Genomic DNA, 12,928 nt, shown 5'->3' with positions numbered 1-12,928 from the left:
TGAATGCTATATACAAGTTCCAATACACAGGTACTTGATATCCTAAATGATTCCTAACCCTGAAAGCCAATCTAATGCAGATGCTAACTATGAAACCCATACTCAAATACACAGGTACAGAAATTCCAAGACTATCACTGATGGCAGACAAAACCCTAACCCTAACAGGAAGTATTTTTCAAAAGTTCCAATACAAAGGGAGTAGATTCACTACACTATTCCAAACACTGAGGCCCAGCCTAATGCTGATTCTAACTTTGATTCACATTTTACAATGCACAGGAACTGAAATTCCAACACTACAACTGACCCCAAACAGAGCCCCAACCCTAACCCTAAGTATCATTTCCCAATGGAAATACAGCGGTACTTGGAATCCTACACAATTGCCAAAACCAAGACCCAATATATTGCTCATTCTAAATATAAAACCAATACTCTAATATGCAGGAACTGAAAGGAGAAGTCTATCACTGACTGCAAACCTAACCCTAACCCTAAATCTAACTACTACTTCCAGGTTCCAATACCAGGGTACTTGAAATCCTACACTATTTCTAACTCAGAGGCCTAATCTAATGCTGATTCTCACTTTGAAACCCATACTGCAAAACACAGCTACTGAGATTCCAACACTATAACAGACCATAAACCTACACCTAACCCTAATATGAATCTTATTTTTTTTCTTTTTATTGAATTTATTTGTACATTCTAGGTATACAGTACAGTTACATGCATTACTGGGATCTTGTACCTTTACATGACAGGTCTTGGTTCTCATTTTTTCCCTTTGTCCCTTTCCTCCCTTCACCCTCTTCTCCCCTCCCCATTTACAAACACTTTATTTGCATTTGTTCATTTTCTCATATTGTTTTCTTTTCCCTTATTCCTTTTCCCCTATCCTTCCCAAAATCCCTACACTTTTAGCCCTTGTCTTCCTATTTCAGATTATTAATTATCCCATTGCAATTTTGTGTATTACAGTTTTTCACATGAGAGAAACTGTTCGGTATTTATACATGTGTGACTTATTTATTTCACTTAGGAGTATATCCTCAAAATGCATCCATTTTCCTATTAATGACTGTAATTTCTCATTCTTTATGGCTGAGAAGTATTCCATTTTAGAGAAAAACCACATCTTCTTTATCCAGTTTCCACCTGATGGGCTAATGGGCTGTTTACATGTTTTAGCTATTACAAACTGTGCTGCTATAAACATAGGTGCGCATATGTCACTGTGATATGATTCCTAACACTGACATTCAAACTAATGCTGATTCTAAATATGAAACACATACTTCAATACACAGGAACTGAAATTAGAAGTCTATGACTGAGCACAAACCTAATCCAAACCCTATATCAAAGTACCACTCCCAGATTCCAATACCATCTTACTTGAAATCCTACACTATTTATAACACCAAGGACTAATCTAATGCTGATTCTCACTTTGAGAATCATACTGCAACAAAGAGCTACTGATATTGCAACAGAATCACAGAATACAATGCTAACCCTAACCCTAATCCTGAAAGTTAGTTCTAAGTTCAAATACAAAGGTACTAGAAATCCAAAATGATTTCTAACGCCAATCTAATGCTGATTCTCAACATGAAACTCATACTCCAATACACAGGTACTTAAATTCCAAGGCTATCACTAACCGGAAACACAATCCTAACCCTGATAGGAAGTATATTTCCAAAGTTCCATAGTAGTGGATACCCTACACTATTCCAAACCCCAAGGACAAGTCTAATGTTGATTCTAGCTTTGATTCCCATTTTCCAATGCACAGGAACTGAAATACCAAGACTACAACTGAACCCAAAATAACACTAACCCTAATCCTAAGTATTATTCCCCAATGTCAATAAAATGGTACTCGGAATCCTAAAAAATTACTAACCCTAAGACCCAATGTACAGCTGATTCTAAATGAAACCAATATTCCTATAACCAGGAACTGCAATGAGAAGTCTATCACTGGCGCAGAACCAAACCCTAATGCTTAATGTATGTACTACTCTCACTTTCGAATACTGAGGTACATGAAATCCTCCACAATTTTTAACCCTGAGGCCTAATCTAATTAGGCTGATTCTCACTTTCAAACCTATTCTCCAACCCACATCAAATGAAATATCAACACTACCACAGACACCAACCGTAACCCTAACCCTAATCCTGAATGTTATTTCCATGTTCCAACACAAAGGTCCTTGAAATCCTAAATTATTCCTAACCCTGACATCAAACTAATGTTGATTCTAACTATGAAACCCATACTCCAATACACAGGAACTAAAATGAGAAGTCTATGAATGACCCCAAACTGTACCCTAACCCTAAATCTGACTACTACTCCAAGTTTCCGTTACCTATACTATTGACTTCCTACACTATTTTTAACACTGACGCCTAATTTAATTGTAATTGTCACTATCAAACCAAAACTCCAACACACATCTACTGAAATAACAACAATATCAGAGACACCAATGTTAACCCTAACCCTAATCCTGAATGTTATTTCCTAGTTCCAATGCAAAGGTCCTAGAAATCCTAAATGCTTCCTATCCCTGACAGCCAAACCAATGCTGATTCTATGAAACCATACTCCAATACACAGGTACTAAAATGAGAAGTCTATCACTGACCCCAAATTGAACCCTAACCCTAAATCTAAGTACTTCTCCCACTTTCCAGTACCCGGAGTAGAGACTTCCTACACGATTTTTAACCCTGACTCCTAATGTTATGCTGATTCACACTTTGAAACCCATACTCCAACACACATCTACAGAAATTTCAACACTATCACACACACCAACCCTAACCCTAACCCTAATCCTGAATGTTATTTCCAAGGATCAATACAAAGGTCCTTGAAATCCGAAATGATTCATAACCCTGACAGCTAAACTAATGGTGATTCTAACTATGAAACCTATACTCCAATTCACTGTTACTGAAATCAGATATCTCTTGCTGACCCAGAACTGAACCCTAACCCTAAAGCTAAGCATTACCCACAGGTTCCATTACTGGGAATACTGACTTTCTACATGATTTTAAACACTGAGGCCTAATCTAATGCTAATTCTCACTTTGAAACCCATACTCCAATGCACATCTAATGAAATATCAACACTATCACAGACTCCAACCCTAACCCTTATCCTAAATGATATTTGCAGGATGCAATACAAAGATCCTGGAAATTCTAAATGATTCCTAACCCTGACATTCTAACTAATGCTGATCTAACTATCAATCCCATATTCCAACACACAGGAACTAAAATGAGAAATCTATCAGTGACCCTGAACCGAACCCTAACCCCAAATCTAAGTACTACTTCCAGTTTCCATTACGGCGAGTATTGACTTCCCACACTATTTTTAATCCTGAGGTCTATTCTAATGCTAATTCTCACTTTGAAACCCATACTCCAACACACATCTACTGAAATTTCAACACTAACACACAGAGCAACCCTAACCCTAACCCTTATCCTGAATGTTATTTCCAAGTTCCAATACAAAGGTCCTTGATATCCTAAATGATTCCTAACACTGACAGCCAAAATAATACTGATTCTAACTATGAAACCCACACTCCAATACACAGGCACTGAAATTAGAAGTCTATGGCTGATCACAAACCTAATCCTAACCCTAAATCTAAGAACTACTCTCAGGTTCCAATACTGGGGTGCTTGAAATCCTACACAATTTTTAATCCTGAGGCCTAATGTAATGCTGATTCTCACTTTGAAACCCATCGTCCAACACACAGCTACTGATATTCCAACAGAATTACAGACCACAAACCTAACCCTAACCCTAATCCTAAATTTAGTTTCAAGTTCAAACACAAAGGTATTTGAAATTCTAAATGATTTCTAAATCTGACAGCCAATCTAATGCTGATTCTAAATATGAATCCATACTCCAATACACAGGTACTTACATTGCAAGGCTATCACTGACCGCAAACCAACTGTAACCCTGACAGCAAGTATATTTCCAAAGTTCCAATACTATGGTAGTAGATACCCTACACTATTCCAAACCCTGAGGACCAGTCTAATGATGATTCTAGCTTTGATTCCCATTTTCCAATACACAGGAACTAAAATTCCAAGACTGCAACTGAACCCTAACATAATTCTAACCCTAACCCTAAGTATTATTCACCAATTCCCATAAAATGTTACTTGAAATCCTATAAAATTCCTAACCCAAAGACCCAATCTAATGCTGATTCTAAATATGAAACCAATATTCCAAAAGCCAGGAACTGAAATGAGAAGTCTATCATTGGCCTCAAACCTAACCCTAACCCTAAATCAAAGGACTATTCCCAGGTTCCAATACCAGGGTACTTAAGTCCTACACTATTTGTAACCCCAAGGTCTCATCTAATGCTGTTTCTCACTTTGAATCCCATACTCCAACACACAGCTACTGAAATTCCAACACTATCACAGACCACAAACCTAACCCTAACGCTAATGCTGAATGTTATTTCCTAGTTCCAGTACAAACGTACTTGACATCCTAAATGATTCCTAACCCTGACTCCCAATCTAATGCTGATTCTATCTATGAATTCTATTCTCCAATACCCAGGTACTGAAATTCAAAGACTATCTTTGACCGCAAACATAAAAAACCTATTCCTTAGCCTCTCAAACATAATTGCCCTACCCTTCATATTTACACAGCAGATACTGTGCACTTGATCTCCATCAGTATTTCTAAAGTCAAACCTAATGCTGACACGAACCCTGTACCAAACTCTAAAGCCTACCCTGAACCAACCCCATATTCTAAGCCTAACCCTGAATCTAATCCCAAAGAACTAACTCTAACGATAATGCCTACACCAAAATCTTACTGTAACACTGACCTAGAAACTTCACGCTATCCCATCCGAACCAAACCACAAGCTCAACACTAACCCTACCCCTAACAAATGTATCTGCATTCTGACCCCATTCCTAAACATAGTTGCCACAATAATGCTAACACTAACCATCAAACTCACCCTCCAGTGTACAGGTACAGGATTTCTGAGAAGATTCGTAAACCTATGGGCATAACCCAAGCTCTAGTGTTAACCTCAACAGTACCCATCATAGCTACACTGCAATACTCCGATACCTAGAAACTCACACTATTCCTCACCTCCATAAAAATCCTTGACATTTTGAGACCCAACTGGGTTACATAGTGAGTTCCAAGTCAGTCTCAACTACATAGTGAGACCCTGTCTCAAAAACCAAAAAAAAATCCTTGACATAACCTTCATTCTGACATTCAAATTATCATTTGCTTGAGTTCCACACATGTTCCTGTCACCAAAACTAAACCTCACCCTAAGCCTACATACTATTCCCAAGTTCCAATACAATGGTACTTGAAATCCTACACTATTCCTAACTTTCAGACCAAATCTAATGCTGATTCTAACAATGAAACCCATATGCCACTACACAATTACTGAAATTCCAAAACTATCACTGACCACAAAACTAACCCTAACCCTAAACACCCCATAAGCCCTAAGACAGTTACATATGTTCCTAAACCATAGCTAACAATAATTCTAAAATTGATACTAAAGCTAACCACTAAACACATACTTCAGTACATAGGTAGTGAAATTCAGACTAGATTCCTAACACTAAACATAATCCTAAACCTAACTTCAACCCAAATTCATTGCATCATAGCTACACTGCAATGCTCAGGTTCATGGAATCCCTCACTTTACCTCACCTTCATAAAAATCTTTGCACTAAATTTTATTCTCACAATCGAATTATCAGGTGCTTGAGTTCCATCCATATCCATGTCACCAAACCTAACCCTAACTCAACACTAAGCAATATTCTCAAGTTCCGTACAGTGATAAGTTAAATCATACACTATTCCTAAACCTGAGGCCAAATCTAATGGTGATACTAAGAATTCCACTCTCCTATACACAGGTACTGAAATGTCAAGACTATCACAGACTCCCAACCCTAAACCTAACCGTAACCTTACAATGATACATAACCCAGGTACTTAAATTCTTACACCATTCCTAACCCTAATCCTGAAATTAACACCAATACTAACCATCAAACCCATACCTCAGTTCATGGGAATTGAAATTCGGCCTCTATTCCTAACCTTAAACCAAACCCTCATCCTAAATTCTATCCAAACACTACCCATTATATCTGCACGCTAGTGCTCAGGTACTTGGGATCCAAAACTGTTCCTCAGCCTCATGAACATACTTGCCTTATCCTTCGCATTCACACAGCACTAATTGGGTACTGGAACTCCATCAGTATTTATAAGATCAAGCTTAACCCTAACACTAACCCTGTCTCAAACCCTGAAGCAGAACCCTACACCAAAAAAAAAAAAAAATGCTAAGCCTAACACTGAATTTCATCCCAAAGAACTAACCTAATGGTAATGCCTACCCCAAAATCTAACTGTAACACTACCCTGGAAACTTCACCCTAACCCAACCGAACCAAACCACAAGCCCAACTCTAACCCTAAGACTAACCCATATACCTGCATCCTGACACCATGCCTAAACCTAACTCTCAAATTAACACTAACACTAACCATCAAACCCACACTCAGGTGCACAGGTAAAGGAATTCAGACACGATCCCTAAACCTCTGCCAAAACCAAGCCATAGTTCTAACCCAAAGACTACCCATCATAGATACACTGCAATGCTCATGTCACTGGAATCCCACGGTATACCTCAACATCATAAAAATCCTTTCCCTAATCTTCATTTACACACTCAAATTATCAGGTGCTTGAATTCCATCCATATCACTGTCACCATACCTAACACTAACATAACCTAAATATTATTCCTAAATTTCTATATGTTAATTTAAATCCTACACTATTCCTAATACTGAGGCCAAATCTAATGCTGATTCTAAATATGAAACTATATTCCAGTACTCAGGTTCTGCAATTCCAACACTATACCTCACCCCAAACCTAATCCTAACCTTAAAAGTCCCATCAGCCCTAAGACAGGTACTTACATTCCTAAACCATTCCTAACAATAATCCTACAATTAACACTAACACTAACCATCCCACCCATACTTCAGTACATAGGTAGTGAAATTCAGACTCTGTTCCTAACATTAACATAATCCTAACACTAAACTCAACCCAAACTCTCACATCATAGCTACACTGTGATGCTCACATACCTGGAATTCACTCACTCTACCTCATACTCCTAAAAATTCTTGCACTAACCTTTATTCTCACACTCAAATTATCAGGTGCTTGAATTCCATCCATATCCCAGTCACAGACCTAACACTAACCATAACCCTAAGCATTATTCTCAAGTTCGATTACAGTGGGAAGTGAAATCAATCCTACACTATTCCAAAATCAAATTATCAGGTGTTTCAATTCCATCCATATCCCTGTAACCAAACCTAACTCTAAGCCTAAATTTAGTTCCAAAATTAAAATCCTACCCTATTTGTAACCCCAAGGCCAAATCTCATGATGATTCTATGAAACCCGTACTCCATTACACAGTAATTGAATTCAAAGACTATTACTGACCCCAAACATAACCCTAATCCAAAACCTAAATGCTCTTCTCAAGTTCAAATACAATGATACACAAAATCCTACACTATTCCTAACTCCAAGGCCTAATCTAATGCTGATTCTAGCTATGAAACCTGTATTAAAAAACACAGGTACTGAAATTCCAAGACTATCTCTGATTCCAAACCTAATCCTAACCCTAACCCGCCTATGAGCCCTTAGCCAGGTACTTATATTGCTAAACCATTTCTAACAATGATCCTGAAAGTAACCCTAACGCTAACCATTAAACCCACACCTCAGTACGTAGATAGTGAAATCCAGACTCTATTCCTAACACTAAATATAATCCTAAACCTAACCTCAACCCAAACTATGCATCATAGCTACACTGCAATGCTCAAGTACTTGGAATTCCTCACTCTACCTGGTCCTCATTAAAACTCCTTGACCTATCCTTCATTCTCAAATTAGCAATTGCTTGAATCCCATCCAAATCCCTGTCACCAACCCTAGCTCTAACCCTAACCTCAACCCAAACACTACCCATTGTTTGTACACTGTAATGATCAGATACTTGGAATCCAGAACTATTTTTCAGGTTCATCAACATACTTGTCCTAACCTTCACATTCACACAGCAATGATAGGGTACTTGAACTCCATCAATATTTCTAAGGCCAAACCTAACTGTGACACCAACTCTACCCTAAACTGTGAAGCCTAACCCGAAAACAAACCTAAATGCTAACCCTAATCCTGACTATAATCCATAAATCCTAACTCTGAACCTAATGCCTAACCCAAAAATGTAACTGGAACACTACCCTAGAAACTTAAACATCACCCAACCGAATCTAAGGACAAGCCCAACTCTAACCCTAACCCCAATCCATATGTACCTGCATCCTGACACCATTCCTAAGCCTAATTTTCAAATTAACATTAGCACTAACAATTAAACCTACATTCAAGTGAACAGTTAGTGAAATTCCGACACGAATCCTAACCCAAAGCCTAAACCAAGTCTTAATTCTAAACCTAATAGTACACATTATAGCTACACTGCAATGCTCTGGTACCTGGAATCCCACATGATACTTCACCTTCATAAAAATCCTTGCCCTAAAATTCATTATCACACACTCAAATTATCAAGTGTTTGAATTCCATCCATATCCCTAACACTAACCTAACCCTAATTCTAAATATTATTCCCAAGTCTCAATACAATGTTACTTGAAATCCTACACTATTCCTAACCCTGAGGTCAATTCTCATGCTGATACTAACTATGAAAAGCACACTGCAATACACAGGTACTGAAATTTCAATACTATCTCTGATCCTAAACCTAATGTTAACCATAACCATCCAATGAGGCCTAAGACAGGTACTTACATTCCTAAACCATTCCAAACAATACCAAAATTAATACTAACCCTAACCATCAAACCCATACTTCAGTACATAGGTTCAAAATTCAAACTCTATTTCTAACACTAAATGTAATCCTAACCCTAACCTGGACCCAAACTATGCATCATAGTTGCACTGCAATGCTCAGGTACCTGGAATTCCTCACTATACCTCACCTTCATAAAACTCCTTTCGCTAACCTTCATTCTCACACTCAAATTATCAGGTCCTTGAATTCCTTACATATCTCTGTCACAAAACCTAACCTTATCCCTTACCTTAAATATTATTCCCAAGTTCCAATACAATGGTACTTGAAATCTTACACCGTTCCTAACCCTGATGCCAAATCTAATGCTGTTATTAACTATGAAACCCACACTCCAATACACATGTAGTGAAATTCCAAGACTATCGCTGACCCCAATCCTAACCGTACATAGAGCCCTAACCCAGGTTATTACATTTCTAAACCATTTCTAATAATGACCCTAAAATTAATACTAACAGTAATTATCCAACCCATACTTCAGTACATAGGAAGTGAAATTAGGCCTCTATTCCTAACTCAAAACCTGCTACTAACCCTAGCCTCAACCTAAAGACGACACATCATAGCTACAATGCTATGCTCTAGTACTTGGAATCCTGTGCACACTATACAGTCCCCTAATAAAAATCCTTGTAGTAATCTTCATTCTCACACTCAAATTATCAGGTTCTTGAATTATTTCCATATCCTTGTTACCAATCCTATCCTTAACCAAAATCGTAAATATTATTCTCATGTTCCAAAATAGCAGAACTTAAAATCCTACACTATTCCTGAGCCTGAGGACAAATCTAATTCTAATACTAACAAAGAAACCCATAACTCAAAAACACAGGTACTGAAATTTCAACACTTATCACCGACCCCAAACCTAACCTAAACCCTAATCCCACCAGGAGCCATAACTCAGGTACTTACATTCCTAAAATATTCCTAACAGTAATCCTGAAATTAACACGAAAACTAACCATTAAATCCATACCTCATTTCATGGGAAGTGACATTCGGCCTCTATTCCTAACCCTAAACCTAACCCTAACTCTAACTTCAACCCAAACCCTACCCATTATGTGTACCTGTAATGTTCAGGTAGTTGGAATCCAACACTGTGCCTCAGCCTCATGAACATCCTTGCCCTACGCTTTGCACTCAAACAGCAATGACTGGGTACTTGAACTTCATCAATATTTCTATGGCCAAACCTAACCCTAAAACGAACCCTATTCCAAACTCTGAACCCTAAAAATAACCCTCCCTAAATGCTAACCCTAACTCTAACTCTAACACCTAAATACTAACTCTAACCATAACCCTAATGCTGAAACCAAAATCGAACCGTAACACTACCCTAGAAACTTAGCCCTAACCCAACCCACCCTCAAGCCTAACCCTAACACTAACCCATGTACCTGCATCATGACAGCACTCCTAAACCTAATCCTCAAATTAACACCAACACTAACCATCAAACCCACACTTCAGTATATAAGTAGTGAAATTCCAACACGATTCCTAACCCTACAGCCTAATCCAATCCCTAATGCTACCCCTAACAGTACCCATCATAGCTACACTGCAATGCTCAGGTACATGGAATCCAATGAAATACCTCATCCTTGTGAAAACCATTGCCCTAACCTTCATTCTCACACTCAGATCATTAGGTACTTGAATTCCAGCCATATCCCTGTCACCAAATCTAACCATAACCTTAACCTTAAACATTATTCTCAACTTCCAATACAGTGGGACTAAAATTAATACTATAGACTTGGGATCCCCCTCAGCGTAGAGTGAGTGGACCAGGACCCACTGAGATATCTGGGTAGTACATGGCAGAGTTCATTCACTGAGCACACTAATATGAAACACCTATCAGCTGCTGGCGCGTTTCCAGTTAACATCTTATTCAGGGAGAAACACATACAAACCTCTCAGCCTTCCCCTGCTTCCATTCTCATCATGGAAGGAGACAGCTCCCCTAGACTGCCTGGCAGGTAAGGATGCGAAGAGGCCACCCTCCCCTGACCTTCTCTAGGTGTGGAATCGCCTCAACTCTGAGGAGGATTAGTCTATCAAGAAGTGATATGCTCAGGGCCGAGAGCGAAGGCCCCTATCTACAGAGTGGGGCACATCTGAAGAACTGAGTTTGAGGGGATCTAGGAAATCCCAAATCCCAACAGTTGTTGATTGCTAGTAGAGGGATGGGGGTTAGGGCCTTGCCTGCAGAAAGGGGAATATAGGCAACATTGGAGCACAGGGGTGGCTAGGGGCTTAGAGGAAGATCTTATAAAGATAGATCCCCATCACAGACCATCCCTGTCAGACATGTCCTCATGATTCTGTATGAAGGCTTTATAATTAGTGTGGGGAGCACACTCCTCACATGAGCTTCATGCATTTGCTCTCAGTGCCCAGCTGCATGTGGGGTGGTCGCTACCCAGAAGAAGTTTACCTATCCCCAGACCTGGCCAGACTAACCAGCTATGTCCTATATGCTGATCAGCATGTTAGGCTCAGACTTTTCCACAGATGTATAAATTCCTGACCCAGCTAAAGAACCTAGTGACCAGTGAGGCCAAGCCCTAGGATGAGTAGGCCTGGGGTAGGTGTCTGAGGGCAGGGTGGAATGGTCATGGCTGAGCCCCACTAGGAGGGATCTCTGACTACTAGATTCTCACCCACTGAGAATAACCTCCTCAGCTGTTAGCAGATGTTCCATAAAAGGTGGCCAGCAGTGGTTGGATTCAGCAGAGAGAGAATCTCACCCCATTCCTATCCTGTCAGCACAACTTCCTGCTGCTGTAGATCTCCAGCCTCTGATTATCCTTCCACTGAGATACAATCACCTCCCAGTGTGGTAGCAGACCCTGTTTCCAAGATCACCAGGACCCACCTGATTCAGAAGTGATACAGCCTGAAGCTATTCCACCCGACAGCCCCAGAGTGACAGCATCCAAGGTACAACAGGACCTAGCCTGTATAAGAGAGGCTGAGCCTGACCCATTCCACCTCCAGAAGCACATTATGTAGAGATGTTCATCTCTAGCTAAGAGATTTTCTGTCCATCAAGTTAAATCTATCTCCCTCTCTGGTAGCACACCATCTTTACAAAGAAGACAAAGAGCCAGGTAACACAGTAGACTTCAAATTACACCCCATTCCACACTGGCACCATATATTTTGATTGATGGGTCTCATTTGTATTCTTTCCCAGTCAGAAGATCCTGTGTCATTATGTATCTTCTACTGCCCTCTCCTTCACTCTCCTGCTTTCTGTCTTGGTCTCTTCTCCTCAACTGTTCCTCCCCAACCTCTAGATACACAAGGATGGAATAAACATGCCACTGCTAGAATAACTCGCCTCCCAGTGGAGCACCAGGGGCAAACACACTAGCAGTTATGGTCAGTAAGATGGGATATGAACACATGAATACATGTCCCAGGTTATTTCCCTAAGGGTGTGGGGGGACATCCTATGGTGCCAGACCCCTGCCTAGGCAGAAGAGAAAACCTTTGCAGGCAACACATCCTGCAAGGCATAACGGCTAACACAAAGCCAAGGCACAGGTTCAAGACAAGCAGCCTACCCACACAGAAACATCAATGGATCCAGACACCCTTGGTGACCACCAGACTTCCTCCACTCCAGGACAAAATGTCCCACTCCTACTGGCACTAGCCCTCCCCTACCCAAACTCCTCTATAAAATCTCCCCTTTCCCAAGACCCCAGGATCAATGGCTTTGTCACCTTTGACTGGCCTGTACCCAGTAAAGCTTGATTAATAAATAAAACCTTGCTTGTTCCTTTATTTTTGCCTGCTCTGGTG

The 12,928-nt window shown here is 39.8% G+C and overlaps 1 long non-coding RNA gene across 4 annotated transcripts in view; it reads right to left on the bottom strand.

Moving 5' to 3' along the window:
- The window catches only part of LOC104856767, a 49,758-nt gene that overhangs the window by 26,378 nt on the left and 10,452 nt on the right, over window positions 1–12,928 (bottom strand). The gene's annotated exons all lie outside the window — the stretch shown is intronic.

Source organism: Fukomys damarensis, unplaced genomic scaffold (genome assembly GCF_012274545.1).
Source record: "Fukomys damarensis isolate Sample0158 unplaced genomic scaffold, DMR_v1.0_HiC HiC_scaffold_21, whole genome shotgun sequence".
NCBI lineage: Eukaryota > Metazoa > Chordata > Mammalia > Rodentia > Bathyergidae > Fukomys > Fukomys damarensis.
Note: the sequence above shows the minus strand (reverse complement) of the source record. Positions and strands in the feature narration are given on the sequence as shown.